General features: G+C 36.2%; 1 protein-coding gene across 6 annotated transcripts in view; it reads left to right on the forward strand.

Moving 5' to 3' along the window:
• TANC2 (tetratricopeptide repeat, ankyrin repeat and coiled-coil containing 2) overlaps window positions 1-27,651 on the forward strand; it is a 370,672-nt gene that overhangs the window by 6,998 nt on the left and 336,023 nt on the right. The window contains exon 2 of one of the 6 annotated variants that reach the window (XM_077780437.1): window positions 19,514-19,630. The exons of the other annotated variants lie outside the window; for them this stretch is intronic. The gene's annotated coding sequence lies outside the window, so the exon portion shown is untranslated. The remainder of the gene's footprint in view (window positions 1-19,513; window positions 19,631-27,651) is intronic. 6 annotated transcript variants of the gene reach the window in all.

Genomic DNA, 27,651 nt, shown 5'->3' on the forward strand with positions numbered 1-27,651 from the left:
TTCATTTTATTTTTAATTTTTTAATATAATTTTATTATTTTTTATTTTTTTAAATTTTTTTTAAATTTATTTTTGAGAGAGAGAGAGAGAGAGAGGCAGCGTGAGCAGGGGAGGGTCAGAAAGAGAGGGAGATACAGGATCTGAAGCAGGCTGTGAGCTAGCTTTCAGCACAGAGCCCGACGCGGGGCTTGTACCCATGAACTATGAGATCAGGACCTGAGCCGAAGTCGGATGCTTAACTGACTGAGCCACCCAGGCGCCCCTATTTTTAATTTTTTTAATGTTTATTTTTGAAAGAGAGAGAGAAAGAGAGAGCAAGTGAGTGTGTGCAAGCAGGGGAGGGGTAGAGAGGGAGAGCCAAGATCCGAAGCAGGCTCCAGGATCTGAGCTGTCAACACACAGCCTGATGCGGGGCTTGAACCCACAAACTGGGAGATAATGACCTGAGCTGAAGTTGGACGCTTAACTGACTGAGCCACCCCACTGCCCCTATTCTGATGTCATTTAAACTACGTAGTTGCATTATAGTGAGTAGTCTTGTTGATATGTTTTTAAAAAATCCAGTTGCCCTGTAGACATCATTACTTTTTATTATCAAATTTATGTACCTTTTCCCCATAGGTACTTTGCTGCCAGAGTGATCTTTCTAACATGGCCATCTGATCATGTCATTCTTTTTCTTCAGAATCTTATTGTATTGTGGCACCTCATCACTAATGGATAAAATGGAAACTCCTTAACAAATCATGTAAGGTCCTTCAATGATGATCTGATCTTTGCCTCCTCTTTAGACTCCTTGCCTGCCGCATTCTTCTTCAAAGTTCTGTGCATCAGGAGATATGTGTGGAGAAATACACATACGTATACACACCATTAAGAGTATTTTTCACAGTAATTCCTGGACTATCATTGAAACAAACTCTAAAGATAAACCAAATTTTATTCCTTTTTTATTTCCTAAGTTGGGAGAAGAAAATTAGAAGGTTCTCTGTGTGAACTTTAGCTGAATTATTTTTGCTGTATTATGGAGATTGGCAAACTACAGTACATGGGCCAAATGCAGCTCATTGTCTGTTTTTGTATGAGCTGCAAGCTAAGTTTGATTTTTATATTTTTAAATGGTTGAAAAGATATCAAAAGAATAATGCTTTGTGACATGTGAAAATTATAGGAAATTCAAATTCAATGGCCGTGAAGAAAGTTTTATTGGCATATTGCCATACTCAGTCATTTACATATTGGTTATAGCCGTTTTCTGAGTGTAGCCACAGAGTTGGGTAGTTTCTATAGAGACCATACAGCCCACAAACCCAGATATTTACTATTTAGCCCTAACTGACACTAACTTTACTAAGTGATAAAGTTACCAGTCCTTAGTTTATAATATAAATGATCACTGAATATCATGAATTGGAGGTAGACCACCTATGTCTGTTGAAGGCCCTTTCAGGCATAATTGCCTCTATCTCCTGAGAAAAGATTGGCTGTTTTGCCTTCGTAGAAATTTATCTAACAGGTGGTAAAGGTATTATGAAAAGGAAAACAATGATTTGTACATTCCTTTTTATAAATACTAGCACGTATTGCAGACCTAAAATTCACAAAGAAAAGTATATAAACAGTAATAATGGACAACTTACTTATTCCAAACAGATCTCTTTGGACTAAATAGCCATGTTTATTTCCTTGCCTTTAATACCATAATTGTATTATCACATCTGATTATATCAGTTGACATCTGATTATAGAGATTGACAACATGAAGAAATATGGCACCAGTTTTTTATTGCCATGGAAACCCCTCTACAGATCCAGCCTTATGAGTGGATTAGTTACTTATTAAGCTTGGAAATGTGATGGGGTATATAGATATTGTGATTTAATCATCTTACCATAGAGAATCTTTCTTAGATTTTAGTAAATTCCTTCTGCCTAAATGAAGGAAGTCTCTTCTTAGCACTTTGCAATCTTGGGTTGTGGGGTCCCCCAATGTCTAGCTCTAGTTGCTGAAATTTGATAAGGCCAAAATTTGATAAGGCTATGGAAGCTTGATGGGTATTTGTTGTTACTCTAGAATTGTTTCTGTTCAGATTCCAAGGAATCCTGTAGGGGTCCCTTGGGTTGGGAATTAAGGTGCATGAAGGTCATTCGTTTTATTAGGATATGTGGGATGAAGATTTACTACATACCCCAATCCTCCTTTAGCATCAGAGAATCTTAGCTCTTCCTGTTTTAGGGTTTTAAAGAGGAAGAAAGACTTCCTTTGGAAGTTGTTACACACATTCCTTTATGATAGGATGGCAATACTATTGTTTAGTTGTAAGAAGCTTTTGAAATTCTACAATCATGAGACCCATTTTATAGTAGAAAGAACATGACTTTGTGAGTTTTTGAATCATGAAAACATTAAATTATTGCTCTGTCACTCACTAGATGAATGAGGGGCTAAAATCTATCTTGCAGGGTTTTGATGCTGACAAAATGAAATAATCACTGACGATCCTTAGAACCATGTCTAGTGCTGAAGGAATGGTAATTTTTATTAGACCTTGGAAGGCATCCTGGATTTTTCTTCTTTGATGTGTGCTTGACCCAGCTCCTCCCCACAGTGTTTTACTAGCGTTTTCAGTACAGCTTTTCCTTGTCTTGCTCTCCTTTTCAGCTTTGTAAGCCATTTAAAAGACCCATGGTTACTTCAGCTACTGATTTATTTTGTGTCCTGAAATTTTCTTTTATGAAAGATTTGATGAGAACTGAGAGAATTCTTAAATAACTGTAAACTTAAAAGTAAAAGCTCTACAGAAGTGAGATGCTATTGGGCAGACTACTGGTGTGCATATCTTTTGGGCTGTTTCCCGTTAAGTACTGCAAACTTGACAAAAATTAGTTTTTAATCTCCATAAAATAGCAATGGCATTGTTTTGAGACTGCTCTTTTTTTTCAATTTGATCATGTAAACGTTTTCAGTTTTTATAAACATTTCTCACATTTGTGAATAACTGGAATTTTCTGGGATAACTTTATCCCCCCATCATCCATGTTACATGTTGATAGCTTTTTATGATTTTTCTTTACAAAGTTGTATGTGACAGTCAGTTAAGTGGTTGCTTTTCTTTTATGATTTAGTTAATAAAATGGCCTCGTTTATTTACAATGTAAAATAATTCATTAGAAAAAGTTTGCCGCTCTTTCTTTAGTATAGATAATAAAAAGTTAATTTCAAAACCCCATTTTTTGCCAAGTTTTAATTACTTCTGTAACATTTTGCCTATTTTTGCTAGTCAGTGTATCATGCCTATAATTATTCATTGAATTTTTTTCCTCACTTTTTCTTAGTTTTAGCCATATTTGTCAGAATATCCATGAACTGATAAATTTGTGCTAGTTATAAAATAAAAACTAGTTCATCCTGAGATCATCTTGCTTAATGTACTTGAGAAAGACCATTCTTATGCAACTTTGGTTCCAGATTGGGTTATTTTGTGTTTTTAAATAAATGAACTTTGTAGTGATTCCTCTCTTTGTTTACATAATTTAATTCTAATTTTGACTTTGGATGTATTAAAGATAGCCATTTATTAATTGTCAAAAATGTTAATTGTCATTACTTTTAATAGGTAACTGTTTTCTCACACGCCCAACCCACTCTAGCTTTATACAAAAATTATAAAGGTAATATTCTGCTTGCAGCCCTAAAAATAAACAAACTAGGGGTGAATAAAGAAGTTAGTATTTTCCTCTCCCCTTAAGTCTCTCCTTTCTCTAGTTTTCCTCCCGGGAGTAGCCAACATTAACCAACAATGAGTATTGATTTTCAGTTTCTTTTTCTCACTCAAAAACATATACATATTTACACACATTTATACAGGCTTTTTGTAACTTGCTTTATTCATTTAAGAACATATCATGGTATCTCTCCAGTTTAGTAAATGGAACTCTAATTTTAAAATGCTTAATAACATTCTATAGCATACTACACCATAATTTATTCTGTTACCTAACTAATGGATATTAAGATTGTTTTCTTTCTTTCTTCCTTATATTTTTTTGCTTTTATAAACATTAGTCCATTCTTACTCATGACCAGAGAAGCAAACATTCTAAATAAAATATTAGCAAGATAAAACTAGTAGTATATTGAAAAGGTAATACATCAGTGTTTATTCCAGGAAAGTGGGGACAGTTAAATATTAACATAATTTACCATAGTAACAAATTACAAGATAAAAACTATATATGAGTATCTCTCTCTTTTGGGATGAGTTGGAGGACTTTGTATTGTATTTAGACAAAATAGCATAGGGAGATGCCTGTCCATGCGGATTGTAGTCCAGGTTTTATACAATTCTTTGATCCTCAAAGTGGATAAGCAGACACCTTTTTTCCAGAGTCTTTATGGAGACTTTGTGTGCCTGGGCCTCAGCTTTGACCTTGACCTAACTATAGGACTTGGGGTGTAAAGCCTGGTACCCTTGACATTATGGAAATAAGTATACTTCCTGAGACTGGGATGGATAATATGGGTGAGCTTGTCTAACTTAGGGCTGGCACTTTTTATAATCTTGTATTTGATTACTTTGGGCTTAACGGGCACCTTTTTGGCTTCTATACTGGTGCTCATCGTTTGGAAACATTGGTCTGAATCTTTTTGAGGGCTTTCTTGTGCTTTTTGGCAAATTATGCATTCCTTAGGATCTAAATTTCTTGAGGCTTTCTAGGACTGATTAGTTGTATATGATATTCTTGGATTTGGCCATTTCTCTACTGCCAGCCACAATTCTGGGAGTGGTAGAGACTAGAAGAAAAGAACCCCAAGACTGTTGTAATAGATGCCAGGAAAGCATTTGGAGTAATTTCTTTAGTGGATGTGGCATAATTTCTGAGTCCTTGCTTGAGTGAAAATGCCTGTCTTTTATCTTGATCAGCAATGATATCTTGACTAGATAGTGTTCTTGGATCATCGTCCTTTTTTTTTTTTCCTGCATTATAACATGTATACCTTATACCACCGTTTTCAGGCTTGTACAATTGATAAGTTTGATGGCAGTCTGCTTACTTTATAAGTAACTGGTTCTTTATCTCCTACACAGTCTTGCCATGCTTATGTGGTCTGAGATAATCAGATCTAATCTCATTATGCACTTGATTCCTTTATATCATGGGAAACCCAGAACTGCCGGTTCATCTCACATTTCCTGGACTCCTGCCTGTATTTCTGTATTTCCCCCTTTCTGATCCCAGGTTTCCCCTTTGGAAACCCTATTTTTTAACAACCTTTTTAAAATTTTAAATTAATTTTTATTTTAATTGGTTTTAATTAATTTTTAAATTTTTAATATTTTTAAAATATTTAAATATTTTCCCCTATTTTTTAATGTTTAGTAGTAGTATAGTAAAATCATTTTGATCATTCTGAGTTGATATTCCCAGGTACAAATTGTTCTTTCAAGATGTAGTTTCAAATATTTATTTCAGGAAAGTTTTTTTGAATTACAATTTTTACTATTCAGTTTTTTGTTTTGAGTTCCTTCGTCAGAAGTTCCTATCAATCTTCTTTGCCTGTTTTCAATATTTGCCAGTTTTTCTCAAATCTTTTTGATCTCTTTGAGTTTAAAATTTTTCTCTTTTTTAACCTTGTATTTTTCTTAAGGGATTATCTGTTTTTATTCACTCTTGTTTTTACTTCTGGAATGATTCTTTCCTTTTATTTTTAATTATTTTGTGTCATGTCATCTCATTTTGAGTTTTTATAATTCTTAGATCTATTCTTTCATGTCTTTTGTCATTTTCTTAAGGTCTTTTAGTTCATTTTGAAATGGCATGTTATAGTTTTGATCTGTTAGTGTGGGCACCTCTTTCTGGTATGCTTTCATTGTAGGGATGTTACTTTTTTTTTTTTATGTTTATTTATTTTAGAGACAGAGTAGGGGAGGGGCAGAGAGAGAGAGAGAGAGATTGAGGGAAGAGAGAATCCCAAGCAGGCACTGTGTTGTCTGCTCAGAGCCCAAGCAGGGCTTGAACTCACTAACTGTGAAGTCATGACCTGAGCTAAAATCAGAATAGGATGCTTAATAACCCACTGAGCCATCCAGGTGCCTTTGTAGGGATGTTATTCTGCTCCTTATAACTTAGTATATGGAATTGACCTTGATACTTTCTATGATTTATTTTTATTTGAAATTAATTTCAAAAAATCTTTTAGAAAATGTCTGGGTCCAGGAAATCTAATAATTTCATAGAGCTTTTTCTGTGATTATTTTTGTGTAGTGTTAAAACAATATGGTGGCTTGTGTTCTGAGATTTCTTGGCCTTATTCTCCAGTAGTTTTGTTTGGACCTTCTCTTTCCTTCCTCTCTTGTCTGATCCCAGTTTTCACCCTTTTATGATCATTAAACCCTTTCTCTGCCTTCTGAAGTTCATCTGCAAAACTCTCTTTGTCTTTAACCTCTTTTCTTAAACATGAATAGCTTCTTCCTCTAAATAAAACTGACCTCTCCCCTGAGGGCGATACTTCCCTGTAGAGTTTTTAAGTGGTGGCTCCTCCTATTGGTGTGGGTTGAGTGTTCTCTTTGCTTTCTCATAGTTGCTTCTAGACTTCTTTGGGGGCTCACTGGTACTCTTCTACTTCTCCAGTTATGATTATTGGTGTCCTCAGTGTCCATACAGATGATCCTTCTAATATTCTGGCTTCTTGACTTCTTCTCCTCTACTGATCTTGTCCTTTGCCTCAGCCACTCACTTCTCTGGCATATTCTCTGCAGATGTTTTTAAACCCTCATTGCATCTGTATTAACTAGGGAGCTTTGAGAAACTACAGGTGCCTAGGATTCACTCCCAGAAATTCTGATTTGGTTAATCTGGGGTGTGGCTTCATATGTTATTTTTAACAGTTTTTCAAGGTGACTTTAATCTGCAGCCAGGATTGAGAGTCACTATTCTAGAATTCATTATTACCAATAGCTACAATTTTCTGTAATATAATTTCTGGCATTTTACTCTCAAACTACCACCTACAGTGTTTTTGGCACACTTCTAAGTACCCAACAATCTTAATTCTTTGACTCCACTGGGACCTTTAATTTACCACCTTTTCACTGTTCCTCAATGCATACATGTCCTCAGTTCCTTTTCTGACTTGTTGAATCCCCTTTTCACTGTTCTTCAGTACATACATGTCCTCAGTTCCTTTTCTAACTTGCTGAATTCTGATTATAATTGCTCTTCTGCATCTATCCTCAACTCTCTTGACCTCTCTGCCTTGGTCGTTCTTGCCTGGTAAAACCTGATCCTGGTTAAAACCAACTCTCCTTTCCCACACCTGCACACTTGTAGCTGTATATGGCTCAGCAAAACAGTCATGTTGACTTTAAGTTCTTAGTACCCAGTGACTTTAACTTCATTTTACTGCTGCCAAGCTATCCTACTTTATTTTTCTAGTTCTTCCACATTCCCATTTGCTTAGTTGATTATATCTTTTCCTTGCATGCAAATCTTCAATATTTCCCTTTACATCATCTCTTTCAGTCGGTGACCTTCTTTTCTATTTTATTAAGAAAATAGAAACGTTTTTCCCACCACCTGCATCTTTACCAGTTATTGTGAATTAACTGTCTTTTCTTCTATTGAAGGTCATTCCTACCAATTGTTCTTTTGAGCCCATCCCTTCTTGCCTTCTCAAGGACATTCTTCCTGCAATTCTTCCCTGTTTTTCCTTTTCTGGATCACTGTCAGCAGACTAAGAGCATATTGTAATTTCTTTCATTTGAAAGAAACACTCTCTTGACCTTACTAACCTTTCCAGCTACTACCCCATTTCTTTTCTCATTTATACCAGACTCTGCAAGACAGTTTTGTTTACCTTATCCACCTCTCGTTTTTTAATAGTTTTATTGAAGTGTAATGTACATGTAAGATTTACCCATTGTAGCAGTATGATTTACTGATTATTGGTAAATTTATAGAATTGTGTAGTTATCACCACAGTCCAGTTTTACAATATTTTGATCCCTCTCCAAAATTCCTTTGAGCTTATTTGCATTCCATCTTCATTCCTAACCCTAGCCTTAGGCAACCACTTGTCTACTTTCTGTTTCAATAAATTGGCTTTTGGACATTTGTATAAAAGGAATCATAAGTGGGTCATTTTGTTTTATAATATGCAATCTTTTGCTTCTGTCTTCTTTCACTTACCATGATGTTTCTGAGGTTAATCCATGTTGAGCGTGTGTCAGGATTTTATTCCTTTTTATTGCTGAATATTTTTGTGTTGTATGGATGTACCACATTTTGCTTCTCTGTTCAAATAATTGGCATTTGAATTGTTTCTAGTTTTTGGCTTTTATGAGTAATGCTGTTGTAGTTATTCATGTATGAGACTTGGTGCACATGTGTGTTTTAATTTCTTGATAGATTCCTAGGAGTGGAGTTGCTGGGTTTGTGATCCATTTTGACTTAATTTTTGGATGTGGTATAAGGTAAGGATCTGAGGGTTTGTTTGTTTGTTTGTTTGTTTTTTTGCATATGGATATCCAGTTGCCCTAATACCATTTGTTGAAAAGATTATCCTTTCTTCCTATGAATTATTTTGACACAATACAAAATGTACATACTACAAAATTTACCCATTGTATTTGGGGTATGAGCAGGGATTATCCTTCTCCTATGGCTGTTTCACTGCTTTGAACTTCCTGTTAAATCCCAGATAGGCCATTGGTTTATTGCTTGCTCTGAACAGGACGACAGCCTCAGGCTAGGAGATCTGACTCTGTTCGCTTGCCACTAAGATGGCTTCTTTAATTGGTAGTTTTATTAAATTGAGTCCTGTTTGGTGGTAGCAACAAAGCTCCTGGTTTTCTTGGTCTGCCCCACCCTGCTTGAGCTACTACTTGTAGGCAGGATTGGGGAGAATAAGAGTAGTCCCAGGCATAAATGCCACAGGCTCCCATTGTTCCTTCCCAGTTTTGCCTAGTTTGCTTGAATAACCATTTCTTTGTTGTATGCCTTTGGTTGATTTCCAGAGTGCTGTAATGTCAGATCTCCATCCTCTTTGAACCCATCCCAACCAGGCTTCCTTTCCCACCATTTCACTGAAACTGCTTATTACGGTCATCACTGGCTTTCAATTTGCTCAATCCAGTTGTCCCTTTTTAGGCTCTGTCTTGCTTGATATATCAGCACTGTTTGATGGAATTGATTACACTCTCCTCCCTGAAGTCTTTGACTTCCAAAATACTACTATCTCTTGGTTGTTTTGTGTCGCTGGATACTCCATTTTTGTGAATTTCTTTCACGTAGTCCTCCTCATTCTCATAGCCTATAAAACTTGTAGTGCGTTAAGAATTTTATCTTTCCTGAGGACATTATTTCTCTCTCTGCCCTCTCAAAGTGATGCCTTTCCCCTTTTTTTTTCTTCTCATAATCCTAATGCCATTGGATGTGGAAATAGGTACTCTCTTTATTCCCCTTTTCGGCATTGAAATCATTCTCTTCCCTAAAATTCTTTAGCTTTGAAATTCATGTCATCACATTTTATTTACTACAGCCCCTATTGCTGTTGACTGGATTTCCTGGTTCATCCCCATACAGGGACTTCTGATGGTTACCACCTGGAGTTGGGCCACACTTCACAAGTTAAGGGCATAGTCCTCCACAGGACAGCTCTCACTTCAAATACCAGCTGCAAGCTTGGAGGTTCCCAGAATCATCCTCACTTCTAACCAACTGGCTGTAAAGTAAATATGGGGATTCCGGCTACTCCCTCATGTTCAATAATTTACTAGAATAGCTATAGAATTCAGGACAGTGCTATACTTACACAGTTTTACTGTGTGGCAAAAAGGATCTAAAACAGAATGAGCCAAATAGGGTAAGGTCTAGGAAGCTGTCAAATGTGCACCTTCTGGTGTTCTCCCCCTTTGGAATCAGGACACATCCTCCTCCTGGCACATCTTCCTTCTGACACATCAGCGTGTTATGGTACACGCTATTGCTAACCTTAAAGCTCACCCACAGTTTGGTGTCCTGGGTTTTTACTGAGGCTTGAGTATGTAGGCATGATTGATTAAATCGTTGATGACTGATTAAACTCCATCTCTAGTCCCCTTCCACTCACTGGAGGGCAGGCCTCTAATGACACAGTTGGTCTTTTTGGTATAGCCAGCCCCCATCCTGAGTCATTTTATTAGCACAAACTATTTAGGGGCCCACTATGAGTCATCTCATTAACATAGGCTGTCAGGGTCCACCGTGAATAACAAAGACGCTCCTGTCACTCAGGAAATTTTTAGGATTTAGAGACTACCTAACTGGGAAAAAAAGCTAGCCAGATTTATTATATAGGATTCCTTCCCTCTTCTTACTTTTTGGTTTTATTTTGTTTATACTCCCCTACTCTATTACCAGTACTATTTCTGATCTCAGTTATTGGTCATTTCAACCATGTGGATATTTTTTCAACATTCAGATCTTTCAGTTCTTTGGATTTCAGTTCTTTGAATCTCCTTCTGTGATCTTGTCTTCCACCTCCCCTAAATCATTGTGACTACCAAACTTATTCCCTAGCAATAATAATTGCAACCTCTCCATAATTTCAATTGTATGTATCTCACTCTGGCCACTACTTGCTATCTTTTCCCCTTTAGTACTCTGACTTTTATAATTCTTTAACCCCACTAGGACCTCTAATCCATTGATTTAGCCACCATTTCATTGACTCTTACTCTTGATAACCTCTTTCCCTTCCTTATTCAAATCACTTAAAATCATAGTTCTCCTTTGCACATACCTTTGACATCATTTCTTCTCTCTTGATTCATTGTTCCTGCTGTGCCAAAACCACATTCTTAGTTAAATCCACTTACCACCTGTTCAGGCCTGCACCCATGAAACTGAAATGTGGTTAGTGAAAAACCTATAACCTTGTTGATTGGTTTTGTTTTAAATTCATGCCCATAAACCTCAAGTGGAACCATAATGCTTCCAGATAATCATGCTGTATAGCCTTAGTCTAGTAGGTGGGAGAATGAATGGATGATGATTTTAAACATTTTTCTTTTTTTCCTCTCATCTCACTTTTAATACTTTCATTCTTTTTTTCAGCTAATGACTTTTCTTCCTACTTTATTGAAAAAGTTGAAGAGAACTTCTGTAGAATTCCACAGTCATATCTAGTCATGTATCAGTACTTACATTTGCATATTCTGACAGTTAACACGGTGCTATATGTCTACTTCTGTCTGAAGGCAGTTCCTTCATTCATCCACTAGATCCTATCCACTCTTGCCTACTCAAGAACATTCCTTCAATTATTTTCTCCTCTTTTAAATTTTTCTTCTCTCACTGATTTGTTCCCATCAGCACTCCCAACATGTTACTTCTCTCGTGTTAAAAAATTTTTTTCTTGATCTTACTTTCCCCTCCATCTACCACGTAATTTTGCTAGTCTGTCTTGTAGCAAATCCTTCAAGGGTTGCCTATAATGTTGTTTCATTTTTCTCCTCCCATTGCACTATGTGCTAACTGACTTGGATGTAAATTAAAAAAAATAAAACACATACATATGTACATACTGTGGTATTCTCTAAGAACAGGGATATTCTCATATATCTCATACAGTTATCAGAATCAGAAAATATTAATATGTATGTCTATACATATTCAATATTTATTATTGGTATAATATATCTACAGTCCATGTTGACATCTTACTTCTTTCCCTAATAAGTCCTTATAGCATTTTGCACACAGCCCCCCCCCCCCACCCCTCCAAGTCTAGGATTCTTTGCAGTATTCCTTCCAGCATTGCATTCGTTGGATTTAATCCTTAATCTGGAGGAATTCTTTAGCCTCTCTTGTTTCTTGGCATTGACACTTTTGAAGAGTACAGCCAGTTATTTTGTAGACTATACCTTACCTTAGTTTGTTTCCTTAGGTTTTATATTTTGGGGGCAGGATACTTTATAAATGCTGTATGTTACTGGTGCATCCTATCAGGAGGCCTGTAATTCTGATTTGATCCATTATTGGTCATGTTAACTTTGATCACTTTGTTCAAGTGTTGTCCACCAAGTTTTTCTATTAAAAAGTTATTATTTTTGTAGTATATGAATAATTTGTTGGAAGATATTTTGAAATTACAGTTGATCCTTAAATGATGCAGATGTTGGGGGCGCTGCTCCCTTCATGCAGTAGAAAATCTGGGTATAACTTTTAACTCTCCCAAACCTTAACAACTAATAGCCTGTGTGACCAGAAGCCTTACCAATAACATGAACAGTCAATTGACTCATATTTTGTATGTTCTGTTATTATATACTGTATTCTTATAATAAAGTTAGCTAAAGAAAAGACTATGTTATTAAGAAAATCATAAGGAAATGAACATGTCATGGGAATAACAGGTACATCATAAGGAGTATAGTCAGTGGTATTGTAATAACATTGTATTGTGATGGTAGATACACTTACAGCAAGCAAAGCACAATTTATGGAGAAGTTGAATCACTATGTTGTACATAATGTTGAAATGAATGTAACATTGTTTATCAACTATCCTCAAATATAAATTTTTTCTTCTTTTCTAAAACGTTTATTAGAGCAAGTGAGCATGCATGGGGGGGAGGGGCAGAGAGAGAGAGAGGGAGAGGGAGAAATCCCAAGCAGGCTCTGCACTAACTGCACAGAGCCCTATTCAGGGCTTGAACCCATGAACCCTGAGATCACCACCTGAGCTGAAACCAAGAGTTGGACACTTAACTGTGCCCCTCAAATAAAAAAAAATTTTTAATTAAAAATAATTTTAGTTTGCACGTATAGGAGGATTAGGAGGAACTTCACGGAGGAACAAGGAGGAGAAGAAGGGGGGAAATGGTGGGGGAAAGGGAGAGAGGCAAACCATGAAGAGACTCTTGAATGCTGACAAAAACTGAGGACTGATGGATGTGGGGGGGAGGAGGGATGGGCATGGAGGAGGGCACTTGTGGGGATGAGCACTGAGTGTTATGTGGAAACTAATTTGACAATAAACTATTTGTAAAAAAAAAAATTTTTAAAAAGGAAAATCATAAAGAGAAAATACATATATAGTACTATACTGCATTGAAAAAAATCCATATGTAGGTGGACCTATGCAGTTCATACCTGTGTGGTTCAAGCATCAACTATAAGTATAATCTCTTGTTGCTCATCAACTTTTACCTACCTGTTTTAGTGTCATTACTAACTCTCACTGGAATTAATTATTTATTACTAGGGTGGCTGCAGTATAATGATTCTCTAACTCAGCTATTTTTTCTGTATTTATTAGTTGATATTTAAACTGGAAAAACACAAGTGTTTTTTTTCTTCTTGAGTAGGGCAAAGACCAGTTATGTGCTACTTTGTTTCTTTTTTGCGAGTCTCCTTTACTGTTTACAGAAAATATTTTGTTTTGGTCGCTTCTAGTCACCAAATGTGTGGAGATTTCTCCTCATAACAATAAACAAATCTCTGACACCAGCTGAGTATCTTACAATTTAATTCAATTCTAACACTATCTGCCCAGGCATAGAATCCGATCTCACAGGTAGGGGCTCTGTTTTACAAGACTGCTCTCTTTCACTCCAACTTAAGATACCAGTCTCAGGCTCAGGTTATCACCTGTGCTTGTGACCAACTGGCTGTAAATTAGAGGTTCCAATGATCCCCCTCCTGGGGTTCACATAATTTGCCAGAGTGGTTCATAGAACTCAGGGAGACACATTTACCAGTTTATTAAAGGTCATGGTAAAGAGTACAGATAGATGAACAGCTAGCTGAAGAGATATATAGGGTGAGGTCTGGGAGGGTCCCAAGTGCAGGAGCTTCTGACCTGGTGGAGTTGAGGTGTGTCACCCTCCTTGTGTGGATGTGTTCACCAGTCTGGAACTTCTTGGACCCTACACTACTGGTATTTTATGGAGGCTTCCTCATGTAGGCATGATCAATTATTAACTTTGTTTCTTGACCCNTCCAAGCTTCTAAGCATGGTTTGTCTTTCTGGTGACCAGCCCCCACTTAGAGCCATCCAGGAGCCCCCCCAGAGTCACCTCATTAGAACAGAAGATGTATCCCTAGTGCTGTCATCATTTAGGAATTTACAAGGGTAAATCCCCTGTGTCAGGGATAGGTCAAAGACAAATATTAGAACAAGAGATGCTCCCAGTGTTTGTATCACTTAAGAAATTACAATGGTTTTAGGAGCTCTGTACCAGAAACTGGGGACAGAGACCAATATATATATTTTCTATTATTTCATAATATTCTACTATGGAAGAGCCAGCCAAGCCTTCATCTTCCATTCTTTAATTAACAGTATGAACTCATGGGTTCCTACTTTATTTAGTGGGTTATGACCTATTTCTGTCATTTATTTGGAGCTCAAATTGTTCCTGGTTTACCCAGTGGGAGCAGCTTCAGGCTGGTTTCTTGTTACATGCACTGCTCATTATTTTGAACACTTCCTTACTTTTTAGATCAACATGATATTCCAGCCTCATATTTTGCTCTCCTATCCCAGGAGTAGAATCAGACATTTCTCCATGGAGCCTTGGATTCCTTTTTTTCTTTCTTTTAATTGAGGTATGATTTACAAAGAATTAGATGCAAAGATACTAATATTTAATGAGTTTTAGCAGTTATATACATCTATGTAACTATTACCACAAACAAGATGTAGAACATTTTTATCATCTAAGAAAGTTTACTTGTGTCTCTTTCTATCCAGTTCTTCTCCCTTTCCCTAGCCAAGAAGATCCCCCTTTTTTTTTTTTTAAACTTCTGCTACCATAGATTAATTTTGTCTGTTCTACCTCATATACATGGAATCATATATTATATATTTTTTGGTCTGGCTTCTGTTTTTGGTCTGGCTTCTGTATCAATCTGAGTCTAGTCAGAAGAGAGAAACTACATAGGAATTTGAATAGTGAACATTTAATATGAAGAGTTACTAACTGTAACAGGGCAATGGATAAGGAGGGATTGGCTAGTAAGAAGTAAAGAGAAATTAGGAATAGTAGATATGCAGAGAAGCCACTACTCCTAGACTAAGTGAGATAGAATGTCCAGGGAAGAGTGCTCCCTCCAGCCACCAGTTGACATCCAGGTTTTGTTGGAAAGGGCATGGCCGTGACTCACTTGAATGGCAGAGAAACTGCTATGATGTTACACTGAAAGAACTTTCTGGAAATCTGCCTTCCAGATTTGCTGGAAATCTGTGCCCTGCAAAGGAAAACTATACAAGGGGAAGTGTCTCACCAAAAGTACTCTATTATGAAACCACCATAGGGAGAGTGTTTGGGCAAGGTGTTGGTTGCTAAATACTCCTGGCTACCATGCAGCCCAGGGATAGGACATTGGAGAAGCGGCACATGCTATGGTAACTTGATGCTGGAGAAGCTGCCTTTGCTACAGGAACTAGGTGCTGGAGAAATCATGCATACTGTAGTAGTCTGCTGAGCAAGCACAGTGGAACACAAACAAAACTCTTCCCTCCTGCAAATTCTGTCCAGCAACTTCTTATAGAAGCTTAATATTGTGTGAGTTGGCAAAGGAAAAACTATTTAAAGATCTCAGATCCACTTTCACAGAGGAGGCAAAAAAAGGATTAATTTGGAGCTGAGAGTCAGAGTTATTAGTGCAGCTCACATTTTCTTTGGAATCTCCTAATTTTTGATTGTATGTTAGGCATTTTGTATAAAAGAGTAGTAGAGAGTTTTGCTGGAGTAAAAAGGGCAAATAATATTTACCTCCAGAGAGGGGCAGGCTGCTACTTATGTCTACTAACTAGAATAGGGTGCTCGGTCAATCTGATTTATCTTTGACCTGTGACTGGGCTTTGTTGTTGCTTAGTTAATTTCATTTCACTATTGGCTTCAAATATATTGAAGGTGGTGTCAGGACTTTTTTGTCAGGAGGGCTTAGTATCTGAATACTGGCAAGTTTTCAGAGATCTCTTTGTGCTTTACAGCTGAGTCCCCAGCTTTCTGAAATGCAGATTTCTCTCTCTGTTTTATTGCCTGACTGCCAAATGTTTTTGGCTTATCCTTCCTGTGTTTATTCTTTTAAAAAATTATCATATACATGCATATTTTTTATTTCCTCTTTCTTACAGAAAAGGTAGCATAGTATAGTACTCTTTTGCATTTTGCTTTTATTACTTAACAATATACCTTGAAAATCATTTTATGTTATAGAGATATTTATTCCTTTTTTTTTTTTTTTTTTACAGTTGTATATAGTACTTCATAGTATATATGGGCCACGGTTTATATATTTGACCTCCTATGTTTGGACATTTATATAGTTTCCAGTGTGTTGCAATAAAAAATACTGTGATAAAATCTTTTGTGTGTTTTTACTGTGATAAAATCTTTTGTGTGTTTTTATTGTTAGAGTTCATCCCCTTTTAAGCCCCTTCTAAACAGATATTTGCCCTTTTTACTCCAGTGAAACTGCACTTATCAAGGACCTCAGTGACCTCCGTGTTCCTAAATACAGTAGTCATATCTAAGATGAAGATTTCATAGGATCTCAGTCTGTATTCACTCCCTTGAGGATCTCACTTAGTCTTATGTCTCTTTTTACTGTATGTGTGCTGGTAGCTCTCAGGTGTATGTATCAAATCCAGATTTCCTTCCCAAATTCCAAACTCACATATCCAGCTGCTTACTTGACATTTCTACTTGGACATGAAATAGACATTTCAAGCACATTTTCCCCCAACTTGAACTTCTCACTATCCTTTCCCTTTTCCCCCCTAACTATTCTACCTGCAGTTTTTTCCATTTTGTTATAGAAGCTCCATCCTTGTACTCTTCAGAGTGATGGAGTTGTCCTTGATTTCTTGTTCACGCCCATATCCAGTCTGTCAGGGGACCTATTCGCTACTTTCAGAACATAGTTAGAATCTGACCCTTACTGACTGCTTCCATCCAGGTCTGAGCTACTGATGTCACTTACCTAAATTGCTGTACCCACCTTATTGGTTTGCTCTATAGTTTCTCTTCAAAAGAGCAGCCAGAGTGATCTTTTAAAAATTTGCCAGATGTCTTTACTCTTCTTAATATCTGTCCTGTGAATTTTCATTTCACTAAGAATAAAAGCTAAAGTTCTTATAAGAGCCAGTAAGGTCCTACACATTGTGGCTCCGTTCAGTTCTCTGATCTCAACTCTTTCTCTAACCCCTTCTTCCTGCCTCCAATCCACTGGGGTTTAGCTACAGAGGCCTTCTTGCTGTTCCTCGAATAAGCTGAGCATTCTTCTGGTTTATGACCTTTGCTTTTACTATTTCTTCTGCCAAAATTTTCTTTCCCAGGTATCTGCCTAGTTTATTTTGTCATCATCTTCAGGTTTTTGCTTTTCCAGTTTAAAATTATAACCCTCTAATCTTCATTTCTCTCACCCCCCAATATTCCTGTCCCTGTTCCCTGCCTTTTTTTGTCCACTCATAGTGTTTATCTGACATACTATTTTTACTTATTTATTTATATAAATATTTATATAGACTCTAAGATTGCTAAAAGCAAGGATTGGTGATAAATTCTTTGCTGTATTTGTGTAGAATAGTGCCTGCCACATAATAAATAACCAGTAATCACTTGTTGAATGAGTTGAAGGAGTTAGTCTTATTTGGAACTCAGAGCTCTTTAAATCTTAAGGCTTAAATATTTTTCTCAGCTTAGAGCATTGGTTCTCAAACTTTAGCATGCCTCATAATCAGAAATGAAATTTCATTTACTATAAAAATTCAGAGCAATTGTCTTAAATGTTATGATGCATGTAAAGGTTATCAAAAATTGGTAGGAAAAATAGGATTTTAATATATCTTGTAAGACTCACAAGGAGAAGCAAAGGGATAACACTAAGGAGGGAGACTGGGATAATTTGTAGAGAAAAAGATTTTTTAAGTGTTAATAGAGGTTCCTGGGTGTCTTAGTTAAGTGTCTGACTTCAGCTCAAGTCATGATCTCATGGTTTGTGGATTCAGGCCCTGCGTTGGGCTCTGTGCTGACAGCTCGGAGCCTGAAGCCTGTTTCAGATTCTGTGTCTCCCTCTCTCTCTCTGCCCCTCTGCTCTTCTCTCAAAACGATAGAAACATTAATGAGTAAACATTGAAAAACACTGAAAAATAAATGAGTGTGCTTAGCTGGTAGGTAGGGATCTGGTAGGGTGTGGGTGAGGGGTTTTAAGTTGTAAATAGGTTAACTTAAATTTTGTCCTCAAAACTTCACCCCTCTTCTTTATCCCCAGTTTAATTTTCTGATTCTGTCTTGCTCTGTCTTCACCTTTTATCTGCCCCTTTCCCTGATTGTTGTGTTACTTACCTATTCTGACTACTTTGTTTCATATCACATTCTGTACTCTTCTACATTCTGACCCAGAATTCTATGGTGGTAGTATTACTTTTCAGCTATCATTTGGTAACTTATTTCATTATTTTAAGGTAAGAGTTCTGGCTATTATTTTAAAAAGTGACTAAACTTTTTAATCTTTAGCTGTCATTAACTGTCCATTTAAAATTTCACTTTGTCTGAAATAGAATTCTTAGTTTTAGTTGTGAGCCCCTCCCTTCATTTGGACTTGTATTTTTCATTTAATTTCTAAACTGTCTCAAATTCATATACTTCATTCCATAGCACTTGGGCATGCACACTGGTTTGGTTATACTTTTATAAGTGTTAGGTGAATGAACTTCTAAGATAAACTTTCACTCAAGTGTGATTTTTTTCTTCTTTGTACCTCACCAAGGACATCTTTCTTGATTAAAACTATTCGTTCTTTGATTCTCTACTGCTAGAATTTTTGTCTTGATGAATACATTATAATACCCCAGTTTTTAATAACTGGGCTGTGCGCGCACACACGTGAATTAGTTGACATCCCACTGTTTCATTGCTATACTGATGAATTATTTAACACTACTGATAAATAATTTAACACATTCTGTTAAATGAGAAGTTTTGTGAGATAATAGCTTTTACTGGTCTTTTGGGTATTGGATTCTTTTCCTAGGTGCTTTTACATACTATATTAGGATTGTGTTCAGCTGCACGTAACAGAAACTCAAGTACAGTGGCTTAAAAATTGGACTTCTTCTTCCAGAAACAAAGAAACGTGGATATAGGCAGTCCAGGGTTTATGGCAGTTACCCAATGCCATTCTCTTTCTCTCCTCTGTTATCTTTGAAGGGTGGCTTTTACTCTGCAGATTGCAAGGTGTCTGTTTTTCCCCAGACATTTTATTTAGCTTTTTATTAGCAAAACAGTAATTTTCCTTTAATCCTTGTTCATAAGCACTGTGCTTTCAGATCAGTGGTTACAGATGGGTCACACGGCCACTATAGGATGCAAGGGAGTCTGGGAAATTGATACTTTAGGCACATTACTGCTTTTTCCAAAATTAGTATTCTGATAACAGGGAAGAGAGTGAGAATTTGGGGTAGGCAACTTTAGCAGTTGGTAGGTAGTGTGAAATCATACATCTCTATTCCTTACAGCAGCCTTGCAAGTTAGATGGTGTCATTTTCATCGCAGAGGAGAAACTGAGGGTCATAGAAGCTGAATAACTTATACAGAGTCATACAGCAAGTAATTGATAAAGCCAGGATATGAATGTAAGTAAATCTCTGTCCAGAGATCATGCTCTTTTCATTCATTCATGATCTCTTTATATTGTCCACTTAGCAGTCTGATTTAAGTAAAGATTTTGTGTAAATAGTATTTAAGATATTTTTTAGAATGTGATGCTCTTTTAGAAACATTTATTGGTTTTTTAAAAAATACATAGTGAATACAAGAGGTTTCCTGCTGCTTGATATTTTGGGTATATAAAAATGATGAGATTCTTGTATCAGAATCAAGATAAATGTGAATAGTGTATGTAACTTTATTGAGATCTGCTCAGATAGAGGATTATCACAGCGTCTCATAAGGACTGTAGCTGGCTTTTCAAATTAAACTAAATAAAATAATGCTTAATAACCTGGGGATGGTCATAAGGCAGATCATTTCAGGTTTCGTTTCTGAATTCATTAGTGTTATGTGATTTATAATCACCACCTGCCTAAATACTAATATTCCTTAGCATGTCTGACCAAAAAAAAATCTAATATATCAAATAATAAAGTGTCACCAATTTGATATTTTGATGAATGCTTTTATTAAAAATGAACTTGTTCTCACACTGACAGAAGGTTCCCCATTTTACTTTATATCTTTTTAATTTCTTAAAAAAATTTTTTTTACATTTATTTATTTTGAGAGACAGAGAGAGACAAAGCACAAGTCGCGGAAGGGCAGAGAGAGAATGAGACACAGAATCTGAAGCAGGCTCCAGGCTCCAAGTTGTCAGCACAGAGTCTGACACGGGGCTCGAGCTCACAAACTGTGAGATCATGACCTGGGCCAAAGTCAGACGCTTAACTGACTGAGCCACCCAGGCGCCCCTGTATCTTTTTAATTTCTTATTTGCAAATTCTGGTACATTGTATACTTGCTTGGACCACATTTTTCTTCTTTGTAGTCTTACTGATAACTACTCATTAAAGTGTATTTGTTTAGCTTACTTACAAACATGTTGAATATATGTATAGGTAGAGATATTAAAACAAGCAGAAATTATTATTTACACTGAGAGAAGAGCCTAGGTTCTCTTCTCTTCCTCTGCATTCTTCCCCCACTGCCAGGATTCAAATCCCATTGATCATAGTTCGGTTGGGGAGGTGGTGGTTTGCATTAAGGAATAATGGGAATTTCCTCATCTCTCCTAGTGGGGGACTTCGAATGTCAGAATAATTAAACTTTCCACTCTTTCAGAAAATATTTATTGAATGTTAACATGGCAGATAATGAGTGACTTGCTGGAGATACAAAGTTGAATTTAGGGAAAAACATTACTGGGTAGTATATGATTTGAAGCACAGGTTTTGGAGTCTGACAGACCTGAGTTCACATTCTGACTTGTTTATTTGCCAGCTGTACAATTTGTGACAAGTTATTTGACCCCTTGAAGTCTCAGTTTTACAGATTCTTGAGGAATCTGTAAAAGACTCATGTCGTAGTAATGTTGGGTGAAATGATTGAATGTACCTAAAGTGCTTAGCACAGTTTTTGGCATATGGTAAGCATCTCAAAAACTATTATCTACTAATATGGTGATAATGAAGATAGTAGTGGGGAGTAAACACACAATCCAGTGGAGAGAAAGTTTTTTCTTTTTTCTTTTTTTTTTTTTTTTTGGGGGGGTTGGGGGNTTAGGGGAGGTTGGGGGCAGGAGACTAAAACACATTAATAAGAGATGTCACATGTTGCATACTTAAAAAAATGTATGTTAGATTGATATCCTCCATCTTTGTTACAGTGAATTTAGTAAGTCTCTACTAAACACAGTCTTTTTGATTCACCTGTAATTTTTTTACTTGGTGAGAGTAATAATTTTTCTTGCAAGATAAGGAACAAATAATATGAGAAATCAAATTACTTCATTCTTAGGACGTCTTAGACTGGACCTATTTTCTTGCTTTAATTAACTTTTTTGTAGATTTTCTTTGGCACTTAAGCTTTGCTCATACTATGATGAGGTTTTCGCTGGTTGCATGCTGAGAATAGCAATGATGCTTATGTGTAAGAATGATTTTTGAATTTTAAATGCAGTTGATGTATAATGAGATCATGTATTAAGGTATATAATTGTTTTGGATTATAGCCCCAAATCGGCAAATCAGGAATTTAGAGGAAAATAGATAAGGGAAAAAATTTAGTGATGTACAATTAGGGCTACGTAATTAGGGAAAAAATAATAAAACGATTCTCACTGAGTATGATGTAGGTATCCCCAATTTACAAGTCCAGCACTTAGGCACAGCTCTGACATTTCTTTCAGAAGACCGAATCACCACCAGCTCTAGTTATTCAGCATGCCCAGGATCTGAGCTTAGAGACAAAAGGAAGCAAGAGTAATACTCTACATTCCTTCAAGATGGAGAAAAGAAACCGGGGTTAATGTGTAAACTTTCCCTTGAACTTTATTTCAGGGAAGCTGGGAGAAATTATTTTACTTACGCAAAGGTCTACTTCTAGGAAGGTGACATTTTAAAAGCGAATAGGCAGCCAGTGTAAGAGACATGTTATAAATCAAGAACTAAGGAATTTAGGAATGTGATGATCAGAAGATATGGGAAAAATTGATGATGGTTTGTATCTCCAATGAATATTGATTTTCAGTTAACACTTTAACAATTGCTTAGTTGGTGCCAGATTGGGCTGAAGTGCTTTAGTTGCCTTAATTTTCACAACGTATGAATGGAAAGTCACTTTCATATTATTAGCCTCAATTTGCAGATGAGGAAATGGCATCTTTGAAAGACTAATTAGTTTACTCACACTCAGAAAACTAGTTCAGTGGCAATGGGGAATATCCCCAGAACCCCAGTTCTTACCATAACACTAATACAATTACTGTTTTGTTCGGTTTGAAGAGAGAATCAAATACGACAGTGTTGATTAAAGACGGATATTGGGAAACTTGATTTCTAATGCTGGTTCTGATTTGGCGAAAATTCTGGAGGTAGTTAAGTAATCTGCCTTGCATCCATTCCTGAGCCATCTTCTTACCAAGCCTGGCTTCTCTTCTAGTATCTTCTGCTTCCTATGTCTGTCAGGTTTAGAAATTGGAGGTTGGTCCTGGCATAATCTTTAAATGTCCAATAGATAGCTGGGAGTAGCGTAGAAGCCAATTAAAGATCGTAAGTAGCGTTTTTGAAAAATTGAAGATCGTTCATATTTGGAGGATTAATGGATTTGACTTTTGTCCATATATCATGATGGAATCATAAAAAATTGCTTTGGAAGACAGGTATTTTGATAAGAGTAGTTGAATTCTTATAACTAATCATTGTAGTTATCAAAATGTTCTTGTGGTTAACTTATTTTGGTCTCCTTAATGACAGTGTAGCTATTCTGCTAACTGCCCATAAAATATGAGTTTATTGACAGTGTTCATTTGGTTTTAGATTATTGCAATGTGTAAGATTATCCAGTCATTACTTTCTAAGAATGTTCATTAGAAAACAGCAAACTATTTTCCATCCTCAGGACTTTAAGAATTGAGATTTGAGTCTTTTGGTGGACATAAGCACTAATGAATATACTCAGTTCTGCTATATCATTTACTTTGAAAATGTGAATTTATTTTAATAAATAATGGGAATTTCTCATGCTTATGCACAATTTCCTCTGAGAAATACACAGTAAATGTAAAAAACTGTACCCCACTGAAACAGATTGCATAGGAATACACAAAATGTACACATCGAAAACATGTACTAGCTATCTCAGTTTACCTTATAGGTTGTGAGTTACCCACCCACATCAGGTGTTACAACTTTATATATGGCATCTAATAACCCTTCTTTCACCCTCCTTCACATCTACTCCCAAGTTAAAACCCTCTGACACTTCCATGAGCAAATCTCACATCTTTTTCAAGGGAAAGTGCCATATGTATTATATTTCTTTCTTAGCCATTTAAGATGTGTAAAATTGTACTACTGCATTTTTAGGTTCCTACTGCTTTTTTTTTTTTTAATGCGTTACTGATGTAGTTTTGAGTGTTGTGTTCTCAACCCCATTTTTTCCATAAGCTTTCTAGTTTTTATTGTATGATTTTTGCACAAAATTTTAGGATGGGGTTTTCTACTCTGCAAGTCTACTATTTTTGTAGCTTAGGTTTTTAATATTTTATTTCTGTATTTTTAACATATCTAGAATTTATTTTTGTGTGTAGGCAACAGTAGGAATCCATCAGCTCCTTCTGCCACAACCTCCGCCACTTGACCCAACATTTACTGAATCCTCCTCTTCCTTGCTCTTGCCTCAGTATGACATTTTACCTTTTCCTATACTTAATTTTGGACTCTCTCTGAGCCTATATCAATAACTTCTTGTTTTAGTTATTAATGCTTTATTATATCAGTTAAAGCTTTACCTCTGGATACCTATTGGAGATTAAAAGAAATTTAGATGGATTCCTGTTTAAAGTTCTATTAGTGTTTTGACATTAAGAATGTTTACCTTTGTTTGATAGTTGGTGTCTTGCTTAAACTGCCCTAAACACTCTCCTTAGGTCTAATAACCAGGCTTATAAAGATAATGATTCTTATGATTATTTTTTAAAATAGGGAACATGATGAGAGGATGCTATTTATACTTTTTTCTTTAAGTACTTTTTTAAACCCGCAAACCAGCAGGGTAATTTTATTTAAATTCACTAATATTATTTTCACCTACTATCTAAAGGTGGGGTAGATAAACATTTGTAGTTTTATACCCAGGATTTTGTGAATACCTCTATCACTGAATTTTACATTATATGAAGCCATCTGCAGGGTCTCTTACGTCCCTGTTAGGCTGTAAGTTTTATATATATATATGTATTTCTATATATATATTTTTTCTATATATATTATTATATATTATATATATAGAAAACTATATATATTATATATATAGAAATATATATAAAGATTTTAATCTCCACACAGAACATGGGGCTTGAATTCATAACCTCAAGATCAAGAGCCACATGCTCCATGGACTGAGCCAGCCAGGTGCCCCGAGGCTGTACATTTCTTGAGAGCAGTTCACTGTTGCTATCCGTGGTACTTAGCATGTCTCTGGACACCTTAGTAGACACTTAAGACTGTTTGTTTATTTAAACCCTCTTATAAGCTCCCGACACTCTTTGTATTTCTCTTGTGCTACCTAGCACCTTCTATTTTTAATTGTACTTGGCTTCAGTTTTCCTTAATATTAGGCAGGAACTATTATTAACTTAAACATTTTTTTTCTCCAGTACCTTCTGAAGGCCTATACTTTGTTCATAATGAACATTGAATAACTAGAAGATCAGAAGACATTTTATTTTAAATTTTATTTTTAGGTTAAGACTAGAAAAAGATCTGAGGCAGTCTTGCCCATCTGTATGTCACATGTGTTAGAAGGAGAGAAGCATTCCTAAGCCCAAGAGTATAATTTGTAAAGAATCTTAGCTAACGTGTTACTAAAATAAAGTTTTTACTGTGTGTATGTGTGTTTTGGTTGTTTCTTGATGTTATTTATAAGAATGCTTAGTGCCTGGACTTAGTCCTCTGAAGTGGCAAGTTAATTTTAACTTCACAGTTCTACTGGACCAGTTCATTATATGGTTTGGAGAAACCAAGGGAAAGTAAATGATGCAGGAAGTGGTAGTGGTAGTTCTGTAAATACTCTTGACCTTTTACTGAACTTGGTGGCAAAACAGTTCTATAATGTAACTTTAAAATATTTGATTAGAAAACGTGTGTATTAAAAAGAATCTAAAGTTTTCAGCTTCATTTTGGAGTTGTTTTGGTATAGTGCCACTGGTTATGTATTGAGACATTGTAGGTTGGTGAGATAACTCTCTGAGAAGCCAGTCAACTTGAAAGGCAAAGACTTTCTAGAGTGCTATCTGATCTTTCATCCTTAGAGGTCTCATCTGCTTTGTGGGATTCATGGAAAATTTACACTGACTTAATGAATAATTAAAAATTTTACTGACATGAATAATGAATAAATACTTTTGGGGTGATGAAAATGGTTTGGAACTAGACAGAGATGGTGAGTGTAGTACATGCCACACTGAATTTCATTAATTATTATTTTTAAGTTAAAAAGTGTATTTATAAAAATTTCACCTTTATATCCCTTCTAATACTGTACTTATTCTCTGTAGGAACCGTTGTAAAGTCTTATGTGTATTTTCTGATGGTTCAGACACACACACATACATACGTCTATAAACACAATAGTTTTAAAAATTACAATAAGGTCATACTTTACATATCACTCTGTGACTTGCTGCTTTTCACTTAAGGATAAAGATTGGAGAATTTTTAATCTTGAAGTAGATGTATTGCACACTGTTTAAATTGTACATAGTATTCCATGGTTCACGGAATATGTCATGCCATGGAATATGCCCAGAATATGATAATTTCCCTATTATTTGATCTTCATTTTCTTTATCTTTTCCTCATTCTGTTCATTCTTTCTCACTTTAAAAAAAGCAATTAATAAACTTTAAGAGCAGTTTTAGATTCACAACATAATTGACTAGAAAATACAAAAGTTCCCCTGTACTCTTTATCACCACACATGCATCCTTCCCACTGTCAGCAACCCACACCACTTTTGTACACATTTGTTAAAATTGATGAAGCTCCATTGACACATCATTATTACCCAAAGTCTGGAGTTTACATTAAGGTTTCTTCTTGGTTCACTGCATATTTCACTAAATTACAAAGTAGAAATAGCCAAAAAGAGAATTAGCGATTTGAAGATAGACTTGAAGAAATTGCCAAAGTGCAATGCAGATAAATGGAAAATATGAAAGAGTGGTTAAGAGATCAAGAGCCTTTCCATTCTGTAGTGAACTCTCTTGGTTCCTGCTCATAGGACTATTTTAAGCCTATTTTAATGCTTAGGTGAAATAGATGAGAACATTTTTCAAAAATTGACTCAAGAAATAGAAAACCTGAATAGACCAGTAACCATTAAATGACTTGCATCAGTAGAGATTGATGGGTAGACATAGGTGAAAAAACTCAGTCCTGTTACTCTGTTCCCCTTAGTTGAATCCTGTGATTCCTTGGGAAAGGGAATACTTCTCCTTCTGCCTTTAGTCAGTAGACTGTATGGCCCACTGACACTATGTGGCACTGTCAGGCCACATAGAAAGTGTCCTTTCTGGGTATCCTCAATTCATAGATCAGAATTTTGGTTGGACTCCCTGGTCCAGAGGAAGTGTTGCCATTCTATAACTGAACTGTGATTTCTTCCCAGCCCTTCACACTCTGAGATCTTTCTACCCTTCCCCTGTCCTTCTACAGTATTGGTACTCATTGCTTCCATGTGTGGTAGTGGGAGGTATCTTCCTTTTCTTTGAGAAGTAACTAAGGGCCCCTTAAAGCCTAAGGAGCATCAGGTACCCCCTAATCTTGTTATGATTATTGTGTCCTCCTCCCTTGTGGGATGGTGATATGTGTTGTTAATCATGGTCAGTGAATGAGGCTCTTCTCTGCTCCCACTTGGAGCACTACCGGCTCATCTTTGCTTATTAGCGTCAGTTCACGGGCAGGGATGGTTACTCTCCCTTCTTCTCCTTGCCAGTTCTGGCCCTGGTTTGGTTGTACCACATAAGCTGGCAAGTATCCCTCTGAATCATTAGGTATTACTTCTGAGATAGTATATAGTGGTTTCCAAAACCCATTTACTGGAGTACTGTAGTCCCTTATACAGTATCCCATTAGTTAGTGATAATTCTGTCATTCCTGGAAAAGAGAACATTATTACCTTTAGTCTCCTCTGTGAGAAGTGTTCACTCCTCACTTTCTCTCCTTTACTTCTGTAGGATGCTTCAAGTTTTCCCACTTTATATCAATATTCCTCTCTCATTTGGGAGCAGTGGCTCAAGTTTTAAGGGTATGTACATCAAGGCTGTTTCAGATACATGTACAGAACTCAGGTGACTTTCACTCCTCCTAGATATTGTCTCAGTGATTTAGGGGTAGAAGCTGTTGATTATGCACTAACAATAATGAATATTGTGATCATA

Source organism: Crocuta crocuta, unplaced genomic scaffold, assembly GCF_008692635.1.
Source record: "Crocuta crocuta isolate KB4526 unplaced genomic scaffold, BGI_CrCroc_1.0 scaffold288, whole genome shotgun sequence".
NCBI lineage: Eukaryota > Metazoa > Chordata > Mammalia > Carnivora > Hyaenidae > Crocuta > Crocuta crocuta.